The sequence below is a fragment of the Mustela nivalis genome (assembly GCF_964662115.1).
Source record: "Mustela nivalis genome assembly, chromosome: 11".
Lineage (NCBI taxonomy): Eukaryota > Metazoa > Chordata > Mammalia > Carnivora > Mustelidae > Mustela > Mustela nivalis.
The window spans coordinates 104656425-104676849 of record NC_139030.1 but is presented as its reverse complement, the minus strand read 5'-3'; the positions used below and the strand labels follow the sequence as shown (position 1 = coordinate 104676849).

Below are 20425 nucleotides of genomic sequence, written 5' to 3'. Positions count from 1 at the left end.
CTTGATTTTGGTAATATTGAAGCCATTTAAAAAAATACTTGGTGCTTCTGGGTTTTTAAATGGGTTAAATTATTTTATTATTTATTATTTATTTATTTATTTTTAGTGAGCTGGAGGAAAGGGCAGAGGGAGAGGGACAAGCAGGCTCTTTGATGAGCAGGACTCCCCCCCCCTCTTCCAACCCCCCACCAATAAAGGACTCTATACCAGGACCCTGGGATCATGACCAGAGCTGAAGACAGACACTTAACTGAGCCACACAGGTGCCCAGAATATTTGGTGCTTCTGGGTTTTTAAAAACATTTTATAAAACACAGATCTTGGATTCTGATTCTTGAGATAACCATTAGTCATTGTATTAATTTTTGAAATCTGCTATAGTAGTTTAGTGACTTAATATAAATTCCTTCTTACAGTCTTGAGATTAGAAGCTTGAAATCCGTTTTACTAGGCTAAAATTAGTTTCCTGGTTCTTTTTAGAAGCCCAGGGGAAAATCCATTCCTTGCCTCTTTTAGCTGCTGCGAGTTGCTGGAAGGCATTCATCACTTGTGGCCACATCATTCTAGTCTCTCCCTTAACCATCACATTGCCTGATATGGTATAGTGATCTCTGCTTCCTTCTCGGGATTTGTGATTATGTCATTGGGCCTACCTGGGTAATCCAAGTAATTTCCCATTGTAGAATCCTTCATCACATTTGCAAGATCCCTTTTATCTAAGTGCAGTCACAGGTTCTGGGATTATGAAATGGATGTTTTAGGGGGCCTTTATTCAGCCTACCACAGCAATTCTCAAATTCATTGCGAAACTCAATTCTCCATGCTACACTCAATTTTTTTTTTTTTTAAGATTTTATTTATTCATTTGACAGAGATCACAAGTAGGCAGAGAGGCAGGCAGAGAGAGGGGGAAGCAGGCTCCCCACTAAGCAGAGAGCCCGACATGGGGCTCAATCCCAGGACCTTGGGTTCATGACCTGAGCCAAAGGCAGAAGCTTTAACCCACTGAGCCACCCAGGTGCCCCTACACTCTTAATTTTTAATCTTTTAGTGGTACTTCCTGTTTCTTGTATGTTACCTATTTCTTTATGCCTTCCAATCACATGGCTCATTTAAGTCTCTGATTGAAAATGTTGACCTTGAGACCATTTCCTGCAGGTTACCATTTACCGCAACCTCTTTGTACTGATCCATTAATAACTAAGTTTTTGATACATAAAACAGTTCTGTGATTCAAAGACCTTGCTTACCAGTTTGTGAAAGAGAAGGAGAGTTGCAAGACAGTGGGCTGGAAGAATGTTTTCCAAACCTCTCTTTACATCAAAAAGGAAGAGTTTAAAACTACAGATTGTTGGGTTCTGCCTTTGGAAACTGATTTGATTGGAATGGGAGGGTCACAGTTTTAAAAGCTTCTGGGGTGGGGGGGCTGGGTGGCTCAGTTGGTTAACTTCAACTCGGGTCATGATCCCAGAGTCCTGGGATTGAGCCCCGAATCAGACTTGTGGGGAGCCTGCTTCTCCCCCTGCCTGCCTCCCCCTGCTTGTGCTCTCTCTGACAAAATCTTTAAAAAATAAATGCTCTAGGAGTCCCTCTGATGTATCATCAGGAGATGAGGTAGAAGACTCCAAAACAAGAAGTAGTAATTGTAGCTATTGTTTCCTTAAGGGGAGATAAAGCTGGTGATATCAAAAACATTAACTTTTAGGGTAAGTTCCTAGGGGGAAGAGTGAGCTTGGGGCATAACCATCTGCTTTTCCCAGGGTTGCAGAGGATAATGAAAGCTACATAGAGCCAAAAAGAGGAAGAGGATATCCCTGACTTTCTGCCTCTTAGCAGATTGCGGTCAGAGTTGTCAGTTACCTTGTTTCATCTTTTAAATGTGACAGACTACTTCAGACATGTTGAAGCTTAATAGTTTGGTGGATTTCAAAAGTCTTTTTTTTTTTTTTTTTTTTAATCTATTTATGTGACAGCACAAGCACGCGGAGTGACAGGCAGAATGAGAAGCAGACTGCCACTGCCAGAACAGGGGCTGGATCCCAGGACCCCAGGATCACGACCTAAGCAGAAGGCAGCTGCTTAACCGACTAAGCAATTTAGGCGCCCCTAAAAGTCTTGTTTTATGAGATTAATACTATATGAGAATCTTTACCCATGACTTTGGGGAGAATAACGCTCTTGTATTTTGGGTTGATTTGATTGAGGGAAATCATGTAAAAATATTTGTTTATTATTTATTTGACAGAAAACAAGCAGGGGGAGTGGGAGTGGAAGAAGCAGGTTCCCCATCATGCAGGGAGCCTAACATGGGGCTCGATCCCCAGACCCAGGATCATGACCCAAGTTGAAGGCAGACACTTAACTGACCAATACACCCAGGTACCCCTAAATTTTATTTTTTTTTTAAAGATTTTATCCATTTATTTTAGAGCAGGAGGAAGGGGCAGAGTGAAAGGGAGAATGAGTCCCAAGCAGACTCTTGAGTGCAGAGCTTGACCTGGGGCTCAATCCCACAGCCCTAGGATCACAACCTGACCCAAAACCAATAGTTGAACACACCTGACTGTGCCCAGGCACCCCAGAAATCAAGTAAATTTTAACAGGTCTGTAATGTTTTGGTTGCTTACAAAGATTGCTGCCATTGCAGAATTTCTAGGTGCATCTCAGGTAGATACCAGGTAAGAATAGGGGAAATTGCTATTTAGTTGTTCTTTTTCTAAGACTTGAGTGTGCCCCATACCAGCTGGTCTGGAATCTTTAGGACATGTAGGGCTATCAGGCTTGTGCAGTCTTGTATAGCACTTTCTAGACTGGGAAACACATTTTTCTGTTTGGGAGCAACATGGACATTGAATCCATATCACCACTTTTGAATCACTTGGATTTGCTTTATTTTAGAAACTGAATCTAAAGTAAGAGCTCTTTTAGCACAATTTAGAGGGCTCTGTTGTGCTGGTATTAGCAAATTCAAAGGAAAAAGATAATATTCAGAGCCAGAATCTTAGCAATTGGTTAGTTGAGGCTCCCTTGTCCTCTTGTTTTACAGATTTAAAAACAAAAACGCAACAACAAACCAAGGCCACAGAAATTAAATGTTGGTCCAGAATTTCCACAGTATGATAGTGCAGAGCTGGGGCCTCAAATCCCTGAACAGTGTGGAAGTTAATGTAGAAAAGACAAAGAAAAGAAAGGATGGTGTCTAGGAAACTAGCATCACTTCCCATGTGATTTCTCAGTAGTACCAGTACGTAAAGATGCACCATCAGGTAATTTCCGTTTTTTTTTGTTTTGTTTTGTTTTTTTAAGACTGGTGACTTCTATTTTAGTATTTTTAAATTTAAATTCAGTTAATATATAATGCATTACTGGTTTCAGAGGTAAAATTCTGTGATTCATTGTCTTATATAATACCCAGAGCTCATTACATCACATGCTTTCCTTAATGGCCATCACCCTGCTGCCTCATCCCTCCTCCTCCTCCCCTCCAGTAGCTCTCAGTTTGTTTCTTATGGTTTGTCTCCCTCTCTGATTTCCTTTTATTTTTTTTTCTCTTCCCCTATGATCCTCTGTTTTGTTTCTTAAATTCCACGTATGAGTGAGATCATATGATAATTGTCTTTCTGATTAACTTATTTCACTTAGCATAATACTCTCTAGGTTCATCTACATCATTGCAAATGGGAAGATTTCATTTTTGATGGCTGAATAATATTCTATTCTGTGTGTGTGTGTGTGTGTGTGTGTGTATGACACACATGTTCTTTATCTGTTCATCTGTCAGTGGACATCTGGGCTCTTTCCACAGTTTGGCTATTTTGGACATTGGTGCTGTAAACATTGGGGTGCAGGTGCCCCTTCAGAACACTGCATTTGTATCTTTTTTTTTTTTTTCCACCGCATTTGTATCTTTGAGATAAATACTTAGTAGTGCAATTGCTGGGTCATAGGGTAACTTTATTTTCAACTTTTTGAGGAACCTCCGAACTATTTTCCAAGGGGGCTGCACCAGCTTGCTTTCCCACTAACAGCATAAAGGGGTTTCCCTTTCTTGGCATCCTCACCAACATCTGTTATTTTCAGAGTTGTTAATTTTAGCCATTCTGACTGGTGTGAGGTGGTATCTCATTGTGGTTTTGATTTGCATTTTTTTCTGTTGGCCATTTGGGTGTCTTCTTTGGAGAAATGTCTGTTCATGTCTTCTGTCCATTTCTTGACTGAATTATTTGTTCTTTTGGTTTTGGGTTTGAGTTTTGAGTTCTTTATAGCTTTTGGGTACTAGACCTTTATCTGTTATGTCATTTGCAAATATCTTCTCCCATTCTGTTGGTTGCCCTTTGGTTTTGTCAACTGTTTCCTTCTCTGTGTAAAAGCTTTTGATCTTGAGGAGGTACCAATAGTTTGCTTTTCCCTTTGTTTCCCTTGCCTTTGGAGACAGGTCTAGCAAGGCATTGCTGTGGTCGAGGTCACGGGCTTTGCTGCCTGTGTTCTCTCAGATTTTGATGGATTTCTGTCTCACATTTAGGTCTTTCATCCATTTTGAGCCTATCTTTTTGTGTGGTGTAAGAAAGTGGTCCAGTTTCATTCTTCTACATGTGGCTGACCAGTTTTTCCAACAGCATTTGTTGAAGAGAATGTCTTTTTTCCATTGGATATTTTTTCCTGCTTTGTCGAAGATTAGTTGACCATAGAGTGGAGGGTCCATTTCTGGCTTCTCTGTTCTGTTCCATTGATCTGTGTGTCTGTTTTTGTGCCAATGCCATATGGTCTTGATGATGACAGCTTTGTTTGTGAAGTCATACAATCACACAAAATGCCTTTGAAGTCAGGCATTGTGATGGCACCAGCTTTGGTTTTCTTTTTCAACATTTCCTTGGCTATTTGGGGTCTTTTCTGGTCCCATACAAACTTTTAGGATTGTTTGTTCCAGTTCTGTGAAAAAAGTTGATGGTATTTTGATAGGGATTGCATTGACTGTGTAGATTGCTTTAGTTAGCATAGACATTTAAAAATTGTTCTTCCAATCTGTTAGCATAGAACATCTTCCCAATTTTTTGTGTCTTCCCCAATTTCTTACATGAGTATGCTATAGTTTTCTGAGCATAGATCCTTGGCCTCTTTGGTTAGGCTTATTCCTAGGTGTCTTACAGTTTTGGGTGTAGTTGTAAATGGTATTAATTTCTCTTTCTTCTGTTTCATTGTTAGCGTACAGAAATGCAACAGATTTCTGTGCACTGATTTTATATCCTGCCACTTTGCTGAATTCCTGTATGAGTTGTAGCAATTTTGGGGTGGAGTGTTTTGGGTTTTGTACATAGAGTGTCATGTCATCTCTGAAGAGTGAGAGTTTGACTACTTCTTCGCTCATTCAGATACCCTTTATTTCTTTTTGTTGTCTGATTGCTGAGGCCAGGACTTCTAATACTATATTGAACAACAGTGGTGATAGTGAACATCCCTGTTGTGTTCCTGACCTTAGGGGAAAAGCTCTCAGTTCTTTCCCATTGAGAATGATATTCACTGTGGAGTTTTCATAGATGGCTTTTTATCATATTGAGGTATGTGCCCTCTATCCTTACACTGTGCAGGGTTTTAATCAAGAAAAGATGCTGTACTTGGTCAAATGCTTTTTCTGCATCTATTGAACGATCATATGGTTCTTGTCCTTTCTCTTTTAAATGTAGTGTATCACATTTTAAAAGAAGATTTTATTTATTTATTTGACAGAGAGAGACCCAGCAACCCAAGCAGGGGGAGTGGGAGAGGGAGAAGCAGGCTTCTCGCTGAGCAGGGAGCCCGATGTGGGGCTCCATCCCACAACCATGGGATCACACCCTGACCCGAAGGCAGATGCTTAACAATTGAGTCACCCAGGTGCCCCTGTAGCCTATCACATTGATTTGATTTCTGGATGTTGAACCACCCTTGCCACCCAGGTATAAATCCCACTTGGTTGTGGTGAATAGTCCTTTTAATGTACTATTAGATCCTATTGGCAAGTATCTTGGTGAGAATTTTTGCATCCATGTTCATCAGGGATATTGGTCTGTAATTCTCCTTTTTGGTGGTGTCTTTGTCTGGTTTAGGGATCAAGGTCATGCTGGCTTCAGGAAAAGTTGGGAAGTCTTCCCTCCATTTCCATTTTGAAACCGCTTCAGAAGAACAGGTATCAATTCTTTAAATGTTTGGTAGAATTCCTCTGGGAAGCCATCTGTCCCTGGGCTCTTGTTTTTTAGGAGATTTTTGATGACTACTTCAATGTCCTTGCTGGTTATGTGTCTGTTCAGGTTTTCTATGTCTTCCTGTTTGAGTTTTGGTCGTTTATATGTCTCTAGGAACACGTCCATTTCTTCTAGGTTGCCTAATTTGCTGGCATATAGTTGCTCATCATATGTTTTTATAATTGTATTTCTTCAGTGTTGGTTGTGATCTCTCCTCTTTCATTTATGGTTTTATTCGTGTGGGTCCTTTCTCTTTTCTTTCTTTTTTTTTTTTTAAAGATTTTATTTATTTGACAGACAGAGATCACAGGTAGGTAGGCAGAGAGGCAGGCAGAGAGAGAGGAGGAAGCAGGCTCCCTGCGGAGCAGAGAGCCCGATGTGGGGCTCTATCCCAGGACCCTGAGATCATGACCTGAGCCGAAGGCAGAGGCTTTAACCCACTGAGCCACCCAGGCGCCCCAACTCTCTTTTCTTTTTGATAAGTCTGGCCAAAGGTTTCTCAATCTTATTAATTCTTTAAAAGAACAAGCTCCTAGTTTTCTTGATCTGTTGTACTGTTCTTTTTTTTTTTTAAGATATTTTTATTTATTATTTATTTGTCAGAGAGAGAGAGAGAGAGAGAGAGAGAGAACAAGCAGGCAGAGGCAGAGACAGAAGCAGCCCCCCCCCCCCCCCCCCCCCCCCCCCCCGCCGAGCAAGGAGCCCGATGTGGGACTGGATCCCTGGATCCCGGGATCATGACCCGAGCTGAAGGCAGTGGCTTAACTGACTGAGCCACCCAGATGTCCCTGTACTGTTCTTTTGGTTTCTATTTCATTTATTTCGGCTCTAATCTTTATTATTTCTCTTCTGCGGGTTTAGGCTTTATTTGATGTTCTTTCTCCACTCCTTTAGGTTTAAGGTTAGATTGTGTTTTTGCGACCTTTCTGGTTTCTTGACAAGGGTTTTATTGATATGTACTTTCCTCTTAGGATAACTTTAATTGTATTCCCAAAGATTTTGAACAGTTGTGTTTTCATTTTCATTTGTTTCCATGAACTTTTTAGATTCTTTGGTTGACACATTCATTCTTTAGAAGGATACCCTTTAGCCTCCATGTATTTGAGTTCTTTCCAAATTTCTTGTTGTGATTGAGTTCCGGTTTTAAAGCATTATGGTCCAAAAAATGTAAGGAATAATCCCAGCCTTTTGGTACCAGTTGAGACCTGATTTGTGACCTAGTATGTGATCTGTTCTGTGGAATGCTCCATGTGCACTTCAGAAGAAAGTGTACTTTGTTGCTTTAGGATGGAATGTTCTGAATATGTCTGTGATGTCCATTTGGACCAGTGTGTCCTTTAAAACCTTTATTTCCAGGGTGCCTGGGTGGCTCAATGGGTTAAGCCTCTGCCTTAGGCTCAGGTCATGGTCTCAGGGTCCTGGGATCAAGCCCCACATCACGCTCTCTGCTCAGCAGGGAGCCTGCTTCCCCATCTCTCTGTGCCTGCCTCTCTGCCTAATTGCGATCTCTCTCTCCCCCTCTCAAATAAATAAAATCTTAGAAAGAAAATAAAACCTGTATTTCCTTGTTGATCTTTTGCTTAGATGATCTGTCCATTTCAGTGAGGGGGGTGTCAGTGTCTCGTACTATTACTGTTTTATTGTTGATGCATTTGATTTTGTTATTAATTGGTTTATATAATTGGCTGTTCCCATGTTAGGGGCATAAATATTTACAATTGTTAGATTTTCTTGTTGGAGAGACCCTTTATGACATAGTGTCTTTCCTCATCTTTTATTACTATCTTTGGTTTAAAATCTAAATTTTCTGGTAGAAGGATTGCCATCCCAGGTTTCTTTTGATGTTCATTAGCATGATAGATGGTTTTCCAGCCCCTCACTTTCAATCTGGAGGTTGTGGGTCTAAAAATGAATCTCTTGCTGAAAGCATATTGATGGGTCTTGCTTTTTTATCCATTCTGATACCCTGTGTCTTTTGACTGGGGCATTTAGCCCATTTACATTGAGTAACTATCGAAAGATACGAATTTAGTGCCATTGTATTACCTGTAAAGTCACTGTTTCTGTATGTTTTCTCTGTTCCTTTCTGGTCTGTTACTTTTGGGGTCTCTTCACTCAAAGGATCCCTTTTAATGTTTCTTGTAGGGATGGTTTGGTGATCACAAATTCTTTTAGTTTCTGTTCTCGAAGTTTCTCTTTCCTTCTATTTTGAATGACATCCTAGCTGGATAAGGTGTTCTTGGCTGCATATTTTTCTCATTTAGCACCCTGAATATGTCACGTCAGTCCTTTCTGGCTTGCCAGGTCTCCATGGATAAGTCTGCTGCCAGTCTAAGGTTTCTACTCTTTTAGGTCACCAACCTCTTCTCCCAATATCCCAAGGTATTTTCCTTTTCTCTGAGATTTGTAAGTTTTACTATTATATGTCAGGGTGTTGACCTATTTTTATTGATGTTGAGGGGGGTTTTCTGTGCTTCCCGGACTTGAATGCCTGTTTCCTTCCCAAGATCAGGGAAGTTCTCCACTTTAATTTGCTCCAATATACCTTCTGCTCCCTCTTCTGGAATCCCAATTATTCTAATATTGTTTTGCTTAATAGTATCACTTATATCTCAAATTCTCCCCTCATGATCCAGGAGTTATTTATCTCTTCCTCAGGTTATTTATTCTCTATCATTTGGTCTTCCATGTCCCTAATTCTCTCTTCTGCCTCATTTATCCCAGCAGTTAGAGCCTCCATTTTCTATTGCATCTCATTAATAGCCTTTTTGATTTTGACTTGGTTAGATTTTAGTTCTTTTATTTCTCCAGAAAGGGATTCTCTAGTGTCTTCTATGATTTTTTCAAGCCTGCCTAGTATCTTCATAATCTTCATAATCATTATATATCTTCATAATCATTATTTTGAACCCTAGTTCCTACATCTTACTTCTGTCCATACTGATTAGGTTCCTGGCAGTCAGTACTGCCTCTTGTTCTCTTTTTTTGAGGTGAGTTTTCCCATTTTTTCATTCTGCCTTGAGAAGCATAGACGAATGAGAGAACAAAATACTAAAATGGCAACAACAACCCCAGAGAAATATGCACTAAAGAAATCAGAAGAGACCGGGGGGGGGGTGGGGGGGGGGGGGGGAAGACGCTTAAAAAAAAAAAAAAAGAATATAATCAGATAGGAGAGCAGAATAAAGCAGTAACTGGATTCTGTGTATTTTGGTCTGTTTTTCAGAAAACTAGTTCCCAAAATTTAAGGAAAGAAAAACATATATGTATAAAAATAAAGTTAAATACACTGAAACAATAGAATGTAACTGTAAGGGGTACCTGGGTGGCTCAATGGGTTAAGCTTCTGCCTTAGGCTCAGGTCATGATCCCAGGGTCCTGGGATCAAGCTCCACATCCGGCTCTCTGCTCAACGGGGAGCCAGCTCCCCCCCTCCCCCCCCCACCGCCTGCTTCTCTGCCTACTTGTGATCTCTGTCAAATAAATAAAATCTTAAAAATATATATATATAACTGTAAAATAGGAAATTAAAAGAAAATCAAAACAAAACAAAAACAAAAAAGGGATATAAACAAATAGGTGAACTGAATGGAGCAATATACTCTCTCCTGAGTGTATTACGGTCAGTTAGTTAGAAGAAACTACGTCTCAAAATCATAAAAAATGAAAAACTTACATATGCAAAGATAAATATATTGAAAGGATATAATGTAACTATAAAGATGAAAATTAAAGAGGATTTTAAAAAAGAATTGATAAGGGCGCCTGGGTGGCTCAGTGGGTTAAGCCGCTGCCTTCGGCTCAGGTCATGATCTCAGGGTCCTGGGATCGAGTCCCGCATCGGGCTCTCTGCTCAGCAGGGAGCCTGCTTCCCTCTCTCTCTGCCTGCCTCTCTGCCTACTTGTGATCTCTCTCTCTCTCTGTCAAATAAATAAATAAATAAATAATAAAAAAGAATTGCTAAAATAATAAATTGGTTGAAAAAGCAAGGAAAAACAAAAGCTGTGAAAGACGAAGGACTCACGGGGGAAAGCCGTGAATTCTCTGCGCCGTGTTCCTGCAGCTCTGAAGTCCTGCCGTTCTCATTGACCAGTACACTCCGTGTTGGCTGGATGTTCTTGATGATCTGGGGGATAGGCCTGCTGTGTTGACCCCCAAGTGTATTTCCCTGGGCGATATTGCAGCAGCCTTGCCGGCGGCCAGGCTCAGTCATCTGCTTGGGTTTGCGTCTGGCAGCTCTCGTTCCGCGGAAGCCTTCGGTACAGCCTTGGAGGACAAGAATGAAAATGGCGGCCTCCCAGCCTTGGGCAGGGGGACCCAAGAGCTCTGCCCTCCTTCAGTGCGCCCTCAGAGAAAAGCAATCACCCCTGGCTCCTTGGTCTCTGGCCACACTCCGAGCTCCCCTGGCCTGTGACCGAGAGTCTCGATCTCCGGCCGTGCCCGGGTGGAGTCTCCACCCCCAGCAGATTCCTGCGCTCCGCACCACTCCGCACCACTCCTGCCAGGGGAGGACGTTGGGGGGGATCTCCCTGGATTTGCCACTTGTGGGGACCCTGCTTGAAAGTGGTGGCCCGACTGTGCCTCAGACCACAGCTATGGCAGCCCCGAGCTGAGCGCCCACTCCTGGCTCGGTCTCCGCAGCCGGCTTCCCTACGGCAACACCTGGGGATTCTGCCACACTCAGGCACCCCCGATCCTTCTGTGACCCCGAGTCCTGAGGCCCCACTGTCCCAGCGAGGGTTTCACCCCCGCTTAGCCACTGGAGTGCTGTCGTTCAGCGAGCGGACTTCTACGAGTTCGGATTTTGTGCTCCGCCGCGCGCTCACTGCTGGGAGGGGCTGACAGGGGCCCCTGCCCCCAGGGTCTATCTTCCCAAACTTCACCTCAGATTCAGGTCTCTGCACGCCCTACCTTCACGAAGGGGACGGCTTTCCTATTTACAGAGTTGCTGCTATTCACGTAGCTCTATGGTTGAGCTTACGGGGGTTCGGGGTGATCTGAGAGCGATCTAGGCCAATTCCTGGGACCAGACAAACCTAAGGTCTCCTACTGCTCGGCTCTCTCGGACTCTGGTAATCTCCATTCTTTTTTTTTTAATAAAAGATTTTATTTATTTATTTGACAGACAGAGATCACAAGTAGGCAGAGAGGCAGGCAGAGAGAGAGGGAGAGAGAGAGAAGGAGGCTTCCTGCGGAGCAGAGAGCCCGATGCGGGGCTCGATCCCAGGACCCTGAGATCATGACCCGAGCCGAAGGCAGCGGCCCAAACCACTGAGCCCCCCAGGCGCCCCTGGTAATCTCCATTCTTAAAACACCGAAGTGAAATTGTATTTTCGATAAGACTCTCTAGTTGGGGCAGCGAAGTGCTTCTTGGAGCCAGAGCTTAACAATGCAGTCATTATCTTAAGTTCCTGGGAGCAGGTTAGAGGTGGGGAGTTGTGCGAAATCTTTTCATCTAATAAGAGTATTTGGTACATTAGATGTAGTACACTAAAGAGTAGGGATGTTTGGGGACTTCCAAAACTCCTGATTTATTTCTAGGGCATATCTTAATGGCTACTGTGATTTGGGCTGATTATAAACAGCCCCTTCTCCTGCTTACCATTCTAAATTAAAAATAGGTCAGTCGTCAACTGGCTAAAATCCCATTTGCCTCCAGCTTTCATTAGCTAATTTATAAGTTTGCCAGAAGCTTCACAATGTACCCATTCTTCCCCAGGCCTTCCTATAAAGCATGCACTGACCTGACAGATCTCTCCAGTAGGACCCGGATGAGCTGCTTCGGTCAGACTTGCTCATGCAGGGCTGTCGCTCGGCCGTAGCCTTCTCTGTTGATGTGTCAAGTGACTTAATTTCAAACACGGAATTCTAAATCCTCACTTTTCAAAATTTCAATCTATTATAATCTAGGTCTAGTTAGTGACAAAATTGAGATATTGTAAGCTATTAACGCAGAGGACATAATTCATGAGTGGTTTTCCTTTAAAACGACGCTGTTTTCTGGTGAGAATACATGTGCGTCTGTCCAGTTAGGTAAATGGATGAAACATTTTCAGGGCCGTGTTTCTGAGTTTGAAAGCAAATGATAAAATAAGCTCTAGATAACAGCTATGTAAACCCCACAGTTTCTGGACACCAGAAACAAGATTGCTGGAGGAGGAAGAAACAGCGACGTCTTTGACCTCCAAGGCAGACGAACTAGTTACGGAAAAGTGCATCTTTAACTGCAGATTTTCAATTTCTCCCTAAGTAAGTTCCGAAAATCTTACAATATATAGTCTTTCAATTCCACATTCTGGTGTTACTTGTGAAAATTGACTTTAAAAAGTTAAAAAAAATTCACCGAGGAACGTAGCAGTTTTGTGTCATACGACAGTTTCCCCCGTATCTGTGGTTTGGTTTTCTGTAGTGTGAGCTCCTCGTAGTCGGCTGCGGTCTGGAAGCCGACGCCCGGCTCCTGCCGTGTGCGCGGCGGCTCACTCGTCTCCTCCTGTAGATGCTTCATCACATCACCACGAGGAGGCTGATTGCAGTGCAAGAGGAGACCCCATGCACTTGACTTTCATTACAGTGTATTGTTGCTGGGGCGCCTGGGTGGCTCAGTGGGTTAAGGCCTCTGCCTTCGGCTCAGGTCATGATCTCAGGGTCCTGGGATCGAGTCCCGCATCCGGCTCTCTGCTAGGCAGGGATCCTGCTTCCTCCTCTCTCTCTGCCTGCCTCTCTGCCTACTTGTGATCTCTGTCAAATAAATAAATAACATCTCTTAAAAAAAAACTGTATTGTTGTCTTTGTTTTATTAATTGTTGTTCATCTCTTGCTGTGTCTAATAAGTTAAACTTTATCATAGGTATATACCTATAGGAAAAAACCAATATGCTGTGTAGGGTTCAGTACTCTCCCTGATTTCAGGCATCTACTGGGGGTGTTGGGAGATACGCCGCGCAGATAAGGGAGGACTACTGTAATGAATTATGTCACTGTCCTATCATGTCTAGTTGAAGAGATTAGGTCTTGGTAACAACCTCTGTTAAAATATCCTTTTTGCCCATTCACATTAATGGGGAATTGTTTCTAAGTTTTATTCATACCCTATCCATTTACCAATCAATTTTCTTTTGTGGCGTATTTATATATAGTTATTTTGAACATCTGATCATAGTTAAATGTGTTACTACAACAGGATTTAAAATAACAAGTGATTTAGGAGAATTAGGAGGAGAGTTTTCAAGCATTGCTTGGGGCAAGGGAAATATGGTATGTGGCAAAATGAGCTGGGTGATAAGAACACTAGGGGTGGAATGAATGAGGTTTGTTATTTCTGAATAAGATGTCAACTTTTAGGGCAAGGGTAGAGACTAAGTTTTTTTGCTCTAACTAAATACCAGTTCCAGATGCAGAGCGATCACTAGCAGAAGAACCCATCAGGAGAGCTCAGACTGAGCCAGATACTAGCAAGTAGAGTGTGACCATCCTGACGGTCACATTTCTGGGCCATTCCTAGAGGCCAGTCTGTGAAATGGTTGTTAAGGGTCAGAAGGGAGAGTCTCCTTAGAAGGAGATGCTTCTCGGGGCGCCTTGGTGGCTCAGTGGGTTAAGCCTCTGTCTTTGGCTCAGGTCATGATCTCAGGGCCCTGGGATGGAGCCCTGCATCTGGCTCTCTGCTAGGCAGGGAGCCTGCTTCCCCCTCTCTTTCTCTGCCTGCCTCTCTGCCTACTTGTGATCTTTCTCTGTCAAATAAATAAATAAAATCTTAAAAAAAAAAAAAACAAAGAAAGGGAGAGACATACATATATTGTCAGACAGCAACTGCGTCATAAAGCTGGACATTTAAAAAAATGAAATCTTAATACTTTTGGAGGGGGTTAAAAAATACAAAGTTTGAGACCCATGGTTTCCCAGAAGAACAAATTAAAAAAAAAATGATGTGTGGTTAAGGAACTAATATTTTCAGAAAAAAATATTGAAATTTTATACCCCACTTTTTGTACGTGTAGTATAAACATTAGGCTATTCCTTTAGTCTGGGAAACAAGAAGGAAATGTAAATAAAATATCCAAATTTGGTGTGTTTCAGTTTTATACTAATTACTGAAATGTAAAGACATTATTTTTTTTGAAAAATTTTTATTTTTTAAATTTCTTTTCAGTGTTCCAGAATTCATTGTTTATGCACCACACCCAGTGCTCCATGCAATCCGTGCCCTCCTCAGTACCCACCACCAGGCTCTCCCAACCTCCCACACCCCGCCCCTCCAACACCCTCAGACTGATTTTCAAAAGACATTCTTTAAGAAATAGAAAATCGCTGTACTAACTACATCTATTACAGTGATGTGAGTGATTCTCTTTTTTGAAATTTTAACATGGGCTCACCCATGTGAGATGCCAATTCACATTTGAAAACAACTTCATTCCTAAAGATTAGTATGCCCATTAGATCACATGTTTTAGGTTTTGTTTTTTTTTTTTTTTTTGCATAACCAATAAAAGAAATTCTTAGGTTGGGAAGCCTGGACTTCAGGATTTCCCATATGTCTCTTTGGGTGGTTCTTGGCCAGCCCAAGCCAGAGCCAGGCCTAGTGGCTCAGACACAGCAATGGTTAATAGGGAGGGAAAAAGGAACATTTGAGTGAAACTCACTTGTCCATTCAAACTTCTTTCCATGCAGGCAAGTCTTCTCATTCCCTTTAATGTTTTATTTAGTAATCCCATTTTTTAAAAAAGGTTTTATTTATTTGACAGAGAGAGAGAGTGTCACAAGTAGGCACAGAGGCAGGCAGAGAGAGAGGGGGAAGCAGGCTCCCTGCTGAGCAGAGATCCCGATGTAGGGCTCCATCCCAGGACCCTGAGATCATGACCTGAGCTGAAGGCAGAGGCTTAACCCACTGAGCTACCCAGGTGCCCCTAGTAATCCCATTTTTGATGAGAAAATAACTTGATTTACATTTTTAGTGTTTTGCTTCATTGACACTTTATGCCTTGGTACATGCTTTGGAATGTCTTTTTCAGCAACTGGGATAGTATTTTGTTGGGAAATGATTTAATAGGTGAAGGAACTGAAAAAAACAAAACTTGTTCTCTGTGTTACTAGAGCTGATTGTCCTTTGAAGCTGCTGTCTAGGTGTACAACAATGAAACGTGGCAGATGCTGTTTGTGCAATCCTCAGTATTGCCCTCAAAATCAATATTACCGCCCCCATTTTACAGGTAAACTAAATCTCAGAGGCCTTATGCAACTTGTCTAATATCATACAGCAGAGAGAGGATGAACTGAAGACAATTAATGTCTAGTTGCTTCTCAACTATGTTCCTAGGTGGTGACCTCCTTTTGAATTTGTTCCTTTTTCTTCCTGTTTCATAATAATAGCTTTCTTTTCATTCTTTCTCTTTTACTGCTAGGGAATGACCAATCATACATATGTCGTTCTTGAGTTTCCTCCTAATAAGTCAAAAGTATTGAGTGGATTTTCCCGTAAGTGTCTTGCCATTTTGGCAATCTCACTGTGGCCTGATGTTTTGTGAGGGAGTTGGAAGGATTAGTCATGAATGGAGCTTTTTGAGTTTAGCTCTCTGTTGACATTGATTTGTAGACTGTTTAGCAGCGGTGAGGAAAGATCTGGCAGATTAATCACTCCTTCCGTTGGTACTTTCCGGTATGATCCATTGTCTTCCCTGCAGAGCTTGAATGACACCTAATTGAATGCTCAGAATAGAAAGGGACAAAGGAAATTCTAGGAAAGAGAAATACTACTTTGAGTTGGAAAATCTATCGCTTCCCAGTGATCAGTGGACTTGAATCAAGCCAAGTTCTGAACTCTAGTTTCTCTCCTTCCAAGGTATGCATCATTAGCAATTTGCTGTAACTTTCTGGATCTCGGTTTCCAAATCTGTGAACTGGAATAAACCCAACTTTAGATGGCTGTGCTGAGGATGCAACCGTACATGTGAAAGCGCCTGGTCTGGGAAATAGGAGCCACTCAGTGGTTTTAGTCTTTAGGGCTTGACATCTTTTGTTAGAAAATTTTACAGGATTTAATACAATTGTTTTATAGCATTTTTAATATCCTTAAGGGGCCTTTTAACACTCTGTGAGAATTCTGAGTAGCATATGCTGGATCTTTTTTTTTTTTTTTTTTAAGATTTTATTTATTTATTTGACAGAGAGAAATTACAAGTACACTGAGAGGCAGGCAGAGAGAGAGAGAGAAGGAAGCAGGCTCCCTGCTGAGCAGAGAGCCCGATGCGGGACTCGATCCCAGGACCCTGAGATCATGACCCGAGCCGAAGGCAGCGGCTTAACCCACTGAGCCACCCAGGCGCCCCATATGCTGGATCTTTAACTAAACTGGCGGAGAGGAAGAGCTCTATCCCGCCATGATACCAGGTGTCAGTACCCAAATGAGACCCAGAACCAAGACTTTCTAAAAGTCATGCATTTGCTGCTTTATAGCAAACCCCTTGAAAGCTACTATTTGTGAGGTACTTGAGTGGCTCAGTTAGTTAAGCAGCTGCCTCCGGGATCAGGTCACGATCTCAGGGTCCTGGGATTAAGCCCTGCCTGGAGTCCCCCAGGAGCCCCGCCTGGACGTCTGCAGCGCGTTGGGCCCCCTGCTGAGCTGGGAGTGTGCTCCCCCTTCTGTCTCTCCCTTCGTCGTGCTCGCCCTGCAGTAAGTAAATAAAATCTTAAAAAAAAAAAAAAAAAAGCTGCTATTTGTAGTAAATGTATGTCATGTTTTCTGGCTGACTGGTGAACTTTTTTTTTTTTTTGAAACTTTTTATTTGATAGAATTTCAGACTTACAAAGAAGTTGCCAGAAGAGTGAAAGAAGCTGTCAAAAAAAAACCCAAAACTGTCTTAGCGTACCTGGCGGGCTCAGTCAGTCAGTGGAGTCTGAGACTCTTGATCTTAGGGTCATGTGTTTGAGTCCCATGTTGGGTGTAAAATTTACTTTAAAAAAGAGGAAGTGTCATATACACTTTATCTAGATTTACCAATTGTTTACGTTTTGCCACATTTGCTTTATCAAATTTTCTACTTCTCTGTCTGTCTCTCCATATAGATACATATACACGCTTAATTTTCTGAATCATTTGAGAGTTAAGTGCCAGACATTAGTCCCTTTGTGTCTAAATATTTTTGTGTATATTTTGTAAGACATTTTTTTACATAGCCACAGTACTGTAACCAAATAACATGGAGGGGCGCCCGGGTAGCTCAGTTAGTTAAGCATCTGCCTTTGGCTCAGGGCATGATTCCAGAGTCCTCAGATCTAATCCCACATTGGACTCCTTGCTTGATAGGGAGTCTGCTTCTTCCTCTGCCTACTGTTCCTCCTGCTTGCGCTTGCTCTCATTCTCCCTCTCTCTGATAAATAAAATCTTTTAAAAAATTAAAAAAAGAAATTTAACATTGATACAATACTTTAATCTAATCAGCAGGCCCTAGTCCTAGTTATGTTATATAACTTCCCGTTGACATGAAAGCCACCCTCCTCTCCATCTAGGATGTAGTCCAAGGTCATAGATTGTAGTTAGTTGTCGAGAGTTCCTATTGTATTTCATGTACTCTGTCTTTCATGACCTGGACATTTTTTTTTAAGATCTTATGTATTTCTTTGACAAACAGATCACAAAGGCAGAGAGGCAGGCAGAGAAGAGATGGGGGAAGCAGGCTCTCCACTGAGCAGAGAGGCTGATGCGGGGCTCGATCCCAGAACCCTGGGATCATGACCTGAGCCAAAAGCAGAGGCTTTAACCCTCGGAGCCACCCAGGTGCCCCATGACCTGGACATTTTTAAAGCTAGGTAGGTCACTTGTTTTATAGAATGTTTGGGTTCATCTAGCATTTCCTAATGATTTTATTCAGGCTGTGTTTTTTTTTTTTTTTTTTTGCCAGGAGAGCCACAAATGATATTATGTCCTTCTCAGCATATATCAGGAATCACAGGATGTTGGTTTGTTCCATTATTATTATTGTTCCATTATTGTTGATAGTAACTTTTGATCTTTTGCTTAAGGTCCAAAGTTTAACTTGACACCATAAATAAACATGTGTGCTATGTTTGGGAAATTGAGCCTGATGAATGCCGCCTGCCCAGTACCTAAAATACTCATATTCTTAATTCAGTAGAACCCAAAGACTCATCCCCAAGTTGAGCACAGGCTCACCCATGTGAGATGCTGATTCACAACTGAGTCAGGAGAGGAAGAATGTTGAACAAAGGGCAGTCGTTTTGCCAAAAAGGATGGCAGGAGAAACAGTTGGGTTTAGGGGATGCAAAATCCCGAAAAAGGTTACAGCTGTGACCTGGACAGTCAGAGTCCCAACAATGGCCCTTGGTGCTTCAACAGGCTTGTTCTCTTGTGTAGGTTTGCACGTTGTCCTGGAAGCTTAACACTGAGCTTGGTTCTCTAGTCCTCCTGACAACTCTGTAAATTCTCCAATCAGTATTTCTTCTAATAAGACGTAATTTACACATAATAAAATGTACCTATCGTAAATATATAGTTCAATGGGTTTTTGACAATTGCATACACTTGTGTTATTTTAACCCTTTATTTGGGTTTCAACAAAATAAAGATATAGAACATTTCTGTCACCCCAGAAAGTTTCCGTGTGTGCCTTTATAGCTGCTATATACTGAATGGCTGTGTCCCCCCAAAGTTCAAATGTTGAAATCCTCAGTGTGATGTGTTGAGAGGTGGGCCTTTGGTAGTTTGTTACATCATGAGATGGAGCCCTTATGAATGGGCTTTATGCCCATACTGAAGAGAGTCTGAGAGCTCCCTTGCCCCTTCCACCATGTGAAGTTATGCCAAGAAGACAGCTATCTACTGTTGTTCAACATAGTACTGGAAGTCCTACCTTCAGTAATCAGATAACAAAAAGAAATGACGTTCAGATCAGCAAAGAAGAAGTCAAACTCTCATTCTTCACAGATGACATGATACTCTTTGTGAAAAACCCAAAAGACTCCACGTAAAATTTGCTAGAACTCATACAGGAATTCAGCAAAGTTACAGGATATAAAATCAGTGCACAGAAATCTGTTACATTTCTATACACTAACAATGAAACAGAACAAAGAGAAATTAAGGAGTCAATCCCATTTACAACTACACCCAAAACTGGAAGATACCTAGGAATAAACCTAATCAAAGAGGCAAAGGTTATGCACTCAGAAAGCTATAGAACACTCATGAAAGTAGTTGAGGAAGACACAAAAAAATTGGGAAGATGGGGGCGCCTGGGTGGCTCAGTGGGTTAAAGCCTCTGCCTTGGGCACAGGTCCTGGGATCGAGCTCCGCATCGGTTTCTCTGCCCAGCAGGGAGCCTACCTCCCTTCCTCTCTCTCTGCCTGCCTCTCTGCCTACTTGTGATCTCTGTCAAATAAATAAATAAAATCTTTTTAAAAAATTGGGAAGATGTTCTATGCTAACAGATTGGAAGAACAATTATTGTTTAAATGTCTATGCTAACTAAAGCAATCTACACAGTCAATGCAATCCCTATCAAAATACCATCAACTTTTTTCCACAGAACTGGAACAAACAATCCTAAAATTTGTATGGAACCAGAAAAGACCCTGAATAGTCAAAGAAATGTTGAAAAAGAAAACCAAAACTGGTGGCATCACATTGCCTGACTTCAAGCTCTATTACAAAGCTGTAATCATCAAGACCGTATGGCACTGGCACAAAAACAGACACATAGATCAATGGAAGAGAACAGAGGAGCCAGAAATGGACCCCCCACTCTATGGTCAACTAATCTTTGACAAAGTAGGAAAGAATGCCCAATGGAAAAAAGACAGTCTCTTCAACAAATGGTGTTGGAAAAATTGGACTGTCACATGCAGAAGAATGAAACTGGACCACTTTCTTACACCACACACAAAGATAGGCTCAAAATGGACAAAAGACCTGAAGATGAGAAAGGAATCCATCAGAATCTGAGAGGAGAACACAGACAGCTAAGTCTGTGATCTTGGCCATGTGGTTTCCAAAGGTAAGGGAAACAAAGGCAAAAATGAACCACTGGGACCTCCTCAAGATAAAAAGCTTTTGCACAGTAAAGACAACAGTCAACAAAACCAAAAGGCAACCAACAGAATGGGAGAAGATATTTGCAAATGACATAACAGTTAAAGTTTAGTACCCAAATCTATAAGGAACTTACCAAACTCAACACCCAAAGAACAAATAATCC

At 41.8% G+C, this 20425-nt stretch overlaps 1 long non-coding RNA gene across 2 annotated transcripts; it reads left to right on the top strand.

The window, feature by feature from the left end:
* The first annotated feature begins 223 nt into the window (after positions 1 to 223).
* Positions 224 to 19633, top strand: LOC309843529. Of its 2 annotated transcripts, XR_014300184.1 has the most exons (5): positions 224 to 2379; positions 3047 to 3266; positions 6084 to 6163; positions 17843 to 18020; positions 18113 to 19302. It is a non-coding gene; the product is annotated as an uncharacterized lncRNA (long non-coding RNA). The 2 variants fall into 2 exon arrangements; XR_014300183.1 differs by lacking the exons at positions 224 to 2379; positions 3047 to 3266; positions 6084 to 6163 and adding an exon at positions 12696 to 16053 and having other exon boundaries at positions 17843 to 19633.
* The last annotated feature ends 792 nt before the right edge of the window (positions 19634 to 20425 follow it).